General features: G+C 38.4%; 2 pseudogenes; both read right to left on the bottom strand.

Annotated features, from left to right (window-relative positions):
- Positions 1 to 9,647: 9,647 nt before the first annotated feature.
- On the bottom strand, positions 9,648 to 10,337 carry LOC140811312 (pentatricopeptide repeat-containing protein At4g21065-like; annotated as a pseudogene).
- LOC140811313 (pentatricopeptide repeat-containing protein At5g43790-like) lies at positions 10,333 to 11,296 on the bottom strand (annotated as a pseudogene).

Below are 11,296 nucleotides of genomic sequence, written 5' to 3' on the forward strand. Positions count from 1 at the left end.
AATTCGCGCTTGTGCGCGCTCATTACTGGCGCATATGCGCCCAAGTTTCTGGAAAATTCGCGCATGAGCGCGCTCGGAGTGGCGCATATGCGCCAAACTCCCTGCCTGCTGCGCGCATTTGCGCGAAAATAAATCGCGCATGTGCGCCATGCTCCTGTTCATAAATTTTCGATCCCTTTTTTTTTTTTTTTTTTTTTTTTGAAGTACCTGCAAAAATAGCACAATGCAACTCAATATTTGAATCAAGAAAATTAAAATTAATAAACTAAGGAATCGAAATAAAAATTAAATAAAAGGAATGCAAAAATAAATAAATGTGGGTTGCCTCCCACACAGCGCTTGGTTTAACGTCATCAGCCTGACTTTCTTCAGTCTACTTTGGTTCTCCCAGTGGGATGTTGTCCATGTGCCTCACTTCATTTCCAAAGTAGTGCTTGACCCTCTGACCATTGACTTTGAATTTCTCACCATTTTTGCATTTTAGCTCAATTGCCCCGTATGGGTACACTGCTTCCACTGTGAACGGTCCAGACCATCGTGATTTTAACTTACCAGGAAACAGCTTCAGTCGAGAATTGAATAGTAACACCTGTTGCCCTGGTTCAAAAAGTCGGCGAAGAATTTGCTTGTCATGCCATCTCTTTGTATTTTCCTTGTATATCTTGGCATTTTCGTATGCGTCATTCCTAAACTCCTCCATTTCATTCAGCTGCAGCAGTCGCTGTTCGCCCGATGCTTGCTTATCAAAATTTAGCTTTTTCACCGCCCAATATGCTTTGTGCTCCAGTTCCACAGGGAGATGACAAGCTTTTCCAAAGACCAACCTATACGGAGACATCCCGATAGGTGTCTTGTATGCAGTCCTGTATGCCCATAATGCATCATCTAGCTTGATCGCCCAATCCTTCCGGTTTGTCTTCACTGTCTTTTCTAAGATTTGTTTGATCTCCCGGTTGGATATCTCTGCTTGCCCATTGGCTTGCGGGTGATATGCCAGTGTCACCCTGTGCTTCACATCATACTTGGCCAATAGTGAGTTAAAAATTTTATTACAGAAATGCGTACCTTCATCACTGATAATGGCCCTAGGCGTTCCAAATCTTGTGAAGATGTTCCTGTGAACAAACTTAACAACAACTCGAGCGTCATTAGTACTGGTGGCGATTGCTTCCACCCACTTTGACACATAATCAACAGCAAGTAAGATGTAAGATTGACCAAAAGAAGATGGGAATGGACCCATAAAATCAATACCCCAGACATCAAAAAGTTCCACCTCCAAAATATTTGTTAGTGGTAATTCATGTCGTCTAGAAATATTGCCAACTCTTTGACATTTATCACATGACTTGACTAAAGTATAACTGTCTTTAAATAAATTAGGCCAATAGAAACCTGACTGTAATACCTTAGCTGCTGTTCTAGATGCTCCAAAGTGTCCACCATAGGGTGAGGAATGACACTGCTCTAGAATCATACCCGCTTCTTCCTCTGCTACACATCGTCTAATTATCTGATCAGCGCATCTCTTGAACAAGAACGGATCGTCCCACAGATAAAACTTGGCATCATGAAGAAATTTCTTCTTTTGATGATACGTTAAATCTGAAGGTAATTCTCCTGCAGCAAGGAAATTAGCTATATCTGCAAACCACGGATGTGTAACACTCACCTTGAAAAGTTGTTCATCTGGGAACGACTCGTTGATAGCTCCACCTTCAGCTCTTTCTTCCAGCTCTAGTCGTGACAGGTGATCAGCCACCTGGTTCTCACAACCTTTCTTGTCCTTGACCTCAAAGTCAAATTCTTGAAGTAGGAGTATCCATCGTATCAACCTAGGCTTGGCATCCTTCTTTGCAAAGAGGTAACGAAGAGCTGCATGGTCAGTAAAAACAGTTACCTTGGTGCCAATGAGATATGTTCTGAACTTGTCGAATGCAAACACCACTGCTAGCATTTCTTTCTCAGTAGTTGTGTAATTCTGTTGGGCCGCATTGAGTGTACGACTAGCATAGTAGATGTTCTTGAACATCTTGTCTCGCCTTTGTCCCAATACTGCTCCCACAGCATAGTCGCTCGCATCGCACATGAGCTCAAAGGGCTCCTTCCAGTCAGGCACTATCATGATAGGTGCAGAAATCAGAGCTGTCTTGATTTTGTTAAACGCCTGCAAACAATCATCGTCAAAAATAAATGTAGAATCTTTCTCTAACAAATTACATAAAGGTCTAGTGATTTTAGAGAAATCTTTAATAAAACGACGATAGAACCCGGCATGTCCCAAGAAACTTCTGATCCCCTTCACATTCTTTGGTGGTGGGAGGTTTTCAATTGCCACAACTTTGGCTCTGTCCACCTCCATTCCTCTCGCTGAAATTTTGTGCCCAAGCACAATACCTTCTTGCACCATGAAGTGACATTTCTCCCAATTCAACACTAAATTCTTCTCCTGACATCTCTGCAAAACAAGGGTTAAATTCTGCAAACAGTGATCAAATGATGAACCAAAGACAGATATATCATCCATGAAAACCTCCATTATCTCCTCAATCATATCAGAAAATATGGCCATCATACACCTCTGAAAAGTAGCAGGTGCATTGCAAAGACCAAATGGCATTCTCCTGAAGGCAAAAGTACCGTAGGGACAAGTGAAGGTAGTCTTCTCCTGATCCTCCGGTGCTATCACAATCTGATTGTAACCTGAATAACCATCTAGAAAGCAATAATAATGATAACCACCTACTCTATCAAGCATCTGATCAATAAAGGGGAGGGGGAAGTGATCTTTCCTAGTCGCATCATTCAATTTTCTGTAGTCGATACACACTCGCCAACCAGTCACTGGACGAGTTGAAATCAATTCATTATTCTCATTTCTCACTACAGTTATACCTCCCTTTTTAGGCACTACTTGTACTGGTGAAACCCAAGAACTGTCAGATATAGCATAAATAACACCAGCATTTAACAATTTTAATACCTCAGCCCTCACAACCTCTTTCATGGCTGGATTAAGCCTCCTCTGATGATCAACATATGGGGAATAGGACTCCTGCATCAAGATTTTATGCATACAAACAGTAGGGCTAATCCCCTTTATATCAGCAATTGTCCAACCCAAAGCAGATTTAAATTCTCTCAACACCCTCAACAATCTATCTTTCTCATTACTAGTAAGAGCAGAAGATATAATTACCGGATGTGACGAACCCTCGTCTAGGAAAGCATAGCACAAGTGACTCGGTAAATCCTTCAATACAGGGGATGCTTTTGGTACCTCTCTACTTGCATCCTCAAGTAACTCCTCCAGTTGGGCATCACTCTTTTCCTTAGGTAGTGTATTGAGAGCAAGTAACTCCTCTTGCACATCCCAATCATCTTCATCTAGTGTAGAAGCTGATTCCAACAAGCATCTCTCCAAAGAGTCTTTTGTCAACTTACCTGCACCAACATGAGATACACATGAATCAATTATATCAATACTCTTACAAGTACTTACCTCATTTGGTCCCTTGATGGTGTTGTAGATGTTGAAAACAACTTCTTCTCCACCTACTCTCAAGGTGAGCTCGCCTTTGTGCACATCAATCAATGCCTTCCCGGTAGCTAGGAATGGCCTTCCAAAGATAAGCGGAGTCTCCTGGTCTTCTTCCATATCTAATATGACAAAATCAGCAGGAAATATGAATTTGTCTACCTTTACCAGCACATCCTCTACTATCCCTCGTGGGTAGGTAAGTGATCTGTCCGCCAACTGTAAAGTAATAGTGCTAGGTTTCACCTCGCCAAGCTCCAAAGTCCTGTAAATAGAAAAAGGCATTAAATTTATACTAGCACCTAAATCACATAAAGCTCTATTTACTCTAGAACCACCAATAACACAAGGAATAGTAAAACTCCCTGGATCTTTGAGTTTCTGGGGTAGTTTCCTTTGGAGTATTGCACTACACTCTTCGGTCAGCTTTACAGTTTCAAATTCTTGGATCCTCCTCTTTTTGGACATCACATCTTTGATGAACTTAGCATAATTGGGCATTTGCTCCAATGCATCGGCGAATGGGATGTTGATGTGTATTTTCTTGAAAATTTCTAGAAACTTCGCAAACTGATCATCCAACCCTTTCTTCTTGAACCTCTGTGGATATGGAAGATTTACCTTCGGTAAAGGCTGCTGTTTAAGTACTTTCTCAGGTTCCTCTACTTTCTCTTCTCTAACACTTGCACTCTTTTCATCATCTTCCTCAACAAGAATCTCTACACTCTCTTCCGTCGGCTCTTGGATGCCAATTTCCTTACCACTTCTCAATGTGACAGCTTTGCACTGCTCCCTAGGATTCACCTCGGTGTTGCTGGGAAACTGCCCTCGATTCTGATCTTTCAAAGCATTGGCTAGTTGCCCTATCTGTGTCTCCAAGGACTTCATCGTGGCACCCATATTGCCCATGTGTGTCTCCATGTTATCAAGACGAGACTCAGTTCTCGCCATCCTCTTCCCAGACTCGGTCACAAATGTGCCCACTAGATCTTCAAAAGATGGCTTTCCTTCCCCTTTCTGTGTATTGAACCCCGGTGGAGGATTCAACACGTTCTTGTTGTTCGCATAAGAGAAATTCTCGTGATTCCTCAAACCTGGATGATAAGTATTAGGGGGAGGATTACCTCGATAACCTCCAAAGCCACGGTTGTTGATGTACTGAGCTTCCTCCATAACTGGCTCTTCCTCAGCAGTCACCAGTGCTACTTCAGACGTAGCTTGGCTTGCTTTGTTCATCGCTGCAATTTGTGTAGTCAATGCCGAAATCTGTGCAGTAAGTGATGTAATCGGGTCTACGGCATACACTCCAGCAGGTTTCTTTGCTCCAGATCTTTCACTCGGCCACTGATAACTGTTGATGGTCATCTGTTCAAGCAAATCATAGGCTTCATCAGGTGTTTTAGAAAAAATAGTACCTCCGGCGGCAGCATCCACATTCCCTCTAGTCGGCCCATCCAAACCATTGTAAAATAGCTCGATTTGTACCCAATCTGCATATCCATGATTCGGACACTTCCTGAGTAACTCTTTGTATCGCTCCCACGCCTCATATAATACCTCAAATTCTCTCTGCCTGAAGTTGGTGATATCTATTTTCAGCTGAGCAGATTTAGCAGGAGGAAAATATTTTGACAAGAACTTCGTAACCAAATCCGCCCAAGTAGTAACACTTCCCAGTGGTAGAGATTGGAGCCAACTCCTTGCGTGATCCCTAAGAGAAAATGGAAACAGGCGCAATCGAATAAGTTCGTCAGAAACACCATTCATTTTTACCGTATCCGTGATCTCCAGAAAAGTCCTGAGGTGAAGATGGGGATCTGCAGTGGCTGCTCCTCCAAATTGGTTCTGTTGAACCATGTTAATGAGTGCGGGCTTTAGCTCGAAGTTGTTAGCAGCAATGGTTCCGCGAGCTATTCCAGAGTAGTGAGCGTTGATGATAGGACGGAAATGTTCTCGGATTGGTACCTCTCTAGGGGGCTCATTCTGGTTGTCTCTGTTTTCAGCCATTGCTTTAATTTCGTCTCTCCTCGCTTTCCTTAATCTCCTGGCAGTTCTTTCGATCTCCGGATCAAAAATTAGCAAGTCGGGATTTTGATATTTTCGCATGCACTGCAAAACAAAAAGACTATAGATTAACAAAATGAAGAAAACAAAATAAAATAAAGTCTAAATTAAAATCAATACTACTTAGTAATGATATCAATATGCATTTAAATAGTTTACTCCCCGGCAACGGCGCCAAAAACTTGTTGCGTGTTTTCACTACCGCAAGTATACGGTGTCAAGTTTTAGTACTGGGTTGAGTACAGATATCGTTCCTACGAAGAGTAATTATTTAAAATCGAATATTAAGTACCATAATTGACATAGCTTAACTTTATTTAGACAAATCGAATAATTGGTTTTTAAGCAATTCAAATAAAATAACAACTCCTAAAATTCTAGCACACAGTCGAATTTCAATGGGTAAATAAATCTAGAGATATGATTTCGTCGAGTCTCCCCTATGCTAAATTAATCATGACTAACATTAAATTAAATTGCACCATATTTATTAACCAAGAACTCACAATATTTCCTATTCCCTCTGTCGAGTGCTAAATAGAAATGTATTACCTATTACCGATTTTAATATGTCTATTCAAAATCATGCAACAAGTAATAAATGCACACAAGGTTCTATTATGGTTTCGCCAAAGTTATACGTCTTTTGCACGCTATAAATATCTGACGATGCGATTTCCCTTGTCCTAATTTCGATCACCTCTCTCGAGTGTTAGATCTCAATTGTTTTATCATTCAAATTATGGCCAGTAATCCAAAAGCATTTAATACCGGAAATCACAAACAAACACGATGAAATAATTCAATGCAATATCAAAACGTCGATAACAAAGGTTCGACTTCGACTACGTCAATCTCTAGAAAATAAAATTTAGTTCATACTCAAAAGTAGATCACAACAAAACCTGTTTGTAATCATAAAAAACGTAAAAGTAAGAAACCGAATAAAGAACGTGTTGGCGAGAGATGGAAGTGCGTCTCCGTGTCCGGATGAAGCGTCTTCAATCTCCGTTCTTCGCGCTCCGTCGTCCGTGCTCTCGCTTTTTTTTCTCCTGGTGACGGCTGTGCTCCAATATTTCTGAATGCCCCTTTAGTCCGTGCGAAAACCTATTTTAAATTCGGACATCGCGCCACGCGCATATGCGCGCTATGAGCGGCGCATATGCGCGCTTCTCTCTGGATGGGTCGCGCATGTGCGCGACATTTGGTGGCGCATGTGCGCGGGTGCTGTTGGTGCTGGCCTTCTTCTTGCGCGCATATGCGCGCCATGAACGGCGCATATGCGCGCTGCCCTCGGGTTGTTGCCTGCTGTATCTCGCGCATGTGCGCGCCATTAGCGGCGCATATGCGCGGAACTTTCTGTAAATCACGCGCATGTGCGCGTGAATAAGTCGCGCATGTGCGCGAAGCTTTCTGCATTCCACCCTTCGGACTATCGCTCACACTTCTTCTCCTAGGCGCCATTTTAGCTCGTTTTCACGCACATATTGTATCCGCACCTAGATTCCTGCAATCACACCCAAAAACAACACGGAACACATAATTCTGCCCAAAAAAGACCAACAATCTATATGAAATATAGGACTAATATAAGTGCATAAAATGCACTTATCAATCAGCTCCACATATCCAAATCAAAGGCGAATCTTTGTATTTCATATTAATGTAGTGTCTTATGCTAAGATGAATTATACTCTATTTAAATAGACAGAACCATTTATAGCATATTTATTTTGTGTATTTTATTTTAACAATACATTTAATAAATGTTTCGTTAGAAATAAACCGTAGGAAATGTAAATGATCGAAAAGGACTCGTAAGTGCCGGATGCTGGTGCCATCAGGTTTTGGACGGATTTTGCTACTATTATTATTTATACAGCAGAATGAACATAGACGTTTTTAAGGTTAAGGTTAAGGTCAAGTATAACTTTACCGTTCTGGATTCGACCTTCTTGCGTCCTTTCAAATTTTTTATGCTGTCGTGATTTAATAATAATTGCTATTATAAGAATAATATTTTTTATAATCCAAGTGTCCGGTTTTTGTCAATCTAATAATATAAAACCTTCAATTATATTTGTTTTTTTTCCAAATTGTCTTTCAAGACACACAATGGATTCAAATCAGGGATGGAACCACCCCAATTTTCAGGGACTAAAATTTGTATAAGACCGTATCATAAGTCGTATTTTGTGAGACGAATTTTTTATTTGGGTCATCCATGAAAAATTATTATTTTTTATGTTAATAGTATTACTTTTTATTGTAAATATCGGTAATTTGATTCATCAATGAAAATGTATTAATTTTTATGTTAGAAATATTATTTTTTATTATGAATATCAGTAGGGTTGACCCGACTCATAGATAAATATTCGTGAGACCGTCTCACAAGAGATACTCAATGTTAGGATGAGTTCCTACATATAATTAATTTAATTTTTTATACGTATATGAAAATTATTTAACTTAGCTCACGTTAAAAACTATTATTAACTATTATAAAGTATATATTTATATTGTAATGTTAAGCCTTATGTTAAAATAATAATAATGTTAAGCCAAAGTAATGATAATGCCTCGTTTGTTTTTGTTTTCTTATCAAATGGGCCCCACCGGTTTTTGAGTGGGGTCAGGTGATGCTTTGTACATATCTATCTAGACATATTTACATACAATTTTTAATATATATGTTTTGTGCGTATTACGTGTTGACCGATGCTCTAGCACAAAATGAGGAATATATAATTTTATAAATTATAAAAGCTATAAATTATAAGCTACACTTTTTCTTTTTTCTTTTTTTTTTTGTGGGTAGAATTTTTAGGCACATGGGTTTTAAATCCGTGCTCTCGGATTGGTCGATTAGGTCCATGATTAAGGTTGAGACTTTGAGATTTGTTATTCTCATCTTCGAATCTTTTGATTGTGGGTAGTTTTTCTAATTTATTTAGTTGTTTTTTTATATTTTCTTTACCCGAGATAAACAATTATCGGTCTACGCTCAAGTCTCATTAGTAGTATATGTGGCAGGATCTAATATGAGTAATACAAACGTGAGAATTGCAAACAAATTTGATTGTTTGGAGAAATTTATTTAAATATAAAATTTTATCATTGTGATATACTAAAAAAGTATATGCAATCAGTAAATATTATTATTTTTTCACCTTTTACTTTTGAAAAAAATCAGTTTTTATTTTGTATTTCTCAGCTTCGGATTTTATCATGATTCTGTTCAATTTAATTAAAATTTCAAAACTAATTAAATTTAGATTTTTCAAAAGTGATTATGTATTATATAATAAGAGAATTTTTTTTGTTATTTTATTAAAAATTATAATGAGAATCACATATTTATCAAAGTGTATGTCTCTTGTGAGACGGTCTCACAAATATTTATCTGTGAGACTGGTCAACCTTACTGATATTGACAATAAAAAATAATACTCTTAACATAAAAAAGTAATATTTTTTCATGGATGATCTAAATAAGAGACTCGTCTCACAAAATACGACCCGTGAGACCGTCTCACACAAATTTTTATCTTTATAAAATATTATAGGTAATAAAAAAAACAGTTTTTCGTTTTTTAAAACATTATTCATTTCTGATTTTTTTTCCCCCATTTCATAGTCTAAATTTAATCATTTCAATAAAAACATAATCTTTCGCAAACATTCATTGACTGTATTCTCACCTTATCATTTCGCTTCCAAATTTAAAATTTGTATTGTCTTTTGAGTTGTAAATGATAAAGTTAAAAAAGCAGATTTTAGTTAATGACATTTAATCCCGTATCGTGTCTAAGAATCCACTAACTCCTCATAGGCCTGCATTTCCGATTTAATCTTCACTACAATCAAAGCCAGATTCAGACGTACTCAAAAAGAAGTGTCGAAACCGAACTTTTATTCTTCATTTGTTTAATCCCATTTGATCCTTTATTTTATTGTAAACAATGCATAATAATCCAATTACAGATAGACTTTCTCATCGGGTGTTTGATACAATAATGAGTTAGTAATGACAGCTTAACAGTGTAAGATGGTACACAAAACTCACCAATAAATATATACAAAGAATTGAAAAACGTCGTGACGAAATTAAACAAAAAAGGATCTTCATTCTTGTGCCACGAAACAACACCAAGTTCTACCAGTAATCCAAACAAGAACAAGTTCCATTCTTGAAGTAATGAAACCTGGTTCTGTCTCTGACTATAATCTCTCTTCTGTATGTTTTCGAAAAAAGTTTAGTGCAAGAACGGTGGCAATCCACACAGATACAAAGATTCTTTATAATCCTGATAGGTACACAAGCATCCGATTCCAGAAGAGCAAACGATATAGCTAGCGAGAGACTCTTCCCAATTTCTTCATCTTCAAAGTCAAACAACACATCTCGAGTTCTTGGAAGATGACCTAATTCTTGTAACTTTTTATTCAATTCTACGAGCTTTAATTATATATCACCTCAACTATGCTACTTTTGTCAATGCCTAGACGTTTCATTAACGTTCGTACCCCTTTAACATCCTCCCACCTGTTCAAAAAAGCATACGTATTCGATAAAATTAAAGCACATAATTCCCACTAGTCTCGGGTTCTAATTCTAATAGTTTCCTCAATGCAACTTCACCAATCTAGCTACATTCCCATGAACAGTAGCAGCCCTGAGTAAAGACCTCCACAAAATGGAATTAGGCTTCATAGGCATGGATAAAACTATTTATCCACTAGGAAACAATAGTGCTCAATCTTAAGTGATTAATGCCGTGCCAAAAAAGTGATTGATGCTAAGATTATTTCTAATTACATAAACATGTGCCTATGTACCTTGACAGAGAGCACCTAGATCAGCACATGCTGTGATTAAAGACGATATAGTTACTTCATTTGGCTCCACAAGAGACATCTGCATTAAGCTGAACAAACTGATCAAAACCTCCAGAGAAAAGCTAGTAGTTCCATATATATCATCAACTAAACTAATTGTAGCATTACGTGCATAAGCTACCAGCATAGAGTTCCACGCCGCCAAATCCGGTTCACTGATACTATCGAATATATATCTAGCAATACCTACTTTACCACATCTGGAATAAAAGTTAACACAACGAGGCTTGAATGAATTTGTCAATATGGGTACCAAGAAATTTTAAGACATGTACATGTAGGGATTTGCCTTCTTTGAGCCATTGATGGGACCCCAAAGCCTTGAAGAGTGAAGGGTAGGTGTAGTTATTTGGTTTGACACTGGCGTGAGTCAGAATGCAAGAATACATAGACAATGCAACTTGAATGTGATATTCTCGACTCTCGAGTGAGGGAAGAGACAAGGGTGATATAGAGAAAGATACTTGGGTTCAAGAATAGGTTGAATATGATTTATGTGTAGGTTACAGGAGCTAGAACGGAAGAAAAGTAGAGAACGCAGCTGACAGGATATGTGCGGAGGACGAGGCCGGTTGTAATAATCTGAGCACGGACTCGTTTGAAAGTATCCAATGTCTTGCATTGTCGCAAGAGTTGAAGCTATACAGGAACAGGAGTGCGGTCCAAGTGAATCAACCTTGCTTTTGCACATTCAGTGAGCTGCCGTCAGACAAAATATATGTGAAACATGGATTAATTTCAATGAGAAACATTATAAAGAATAGCGATGCAAGTTTCTGCTTTCACAGCCAT

Source organism: Primulina eburnea, chromosome 14 (genome assembly GCF_022965805.1).
Source record: "Primulina eburnea isolate SZY01 chromosome 14, ASM2296580v1, whole genome shotgun sequence".
NCBI lineage: Eukaryota > Viridiplantae > Streptophyta > Magnoliopsida > Lamiales > Gesneriaceae > Primulina > Primulina eburnea.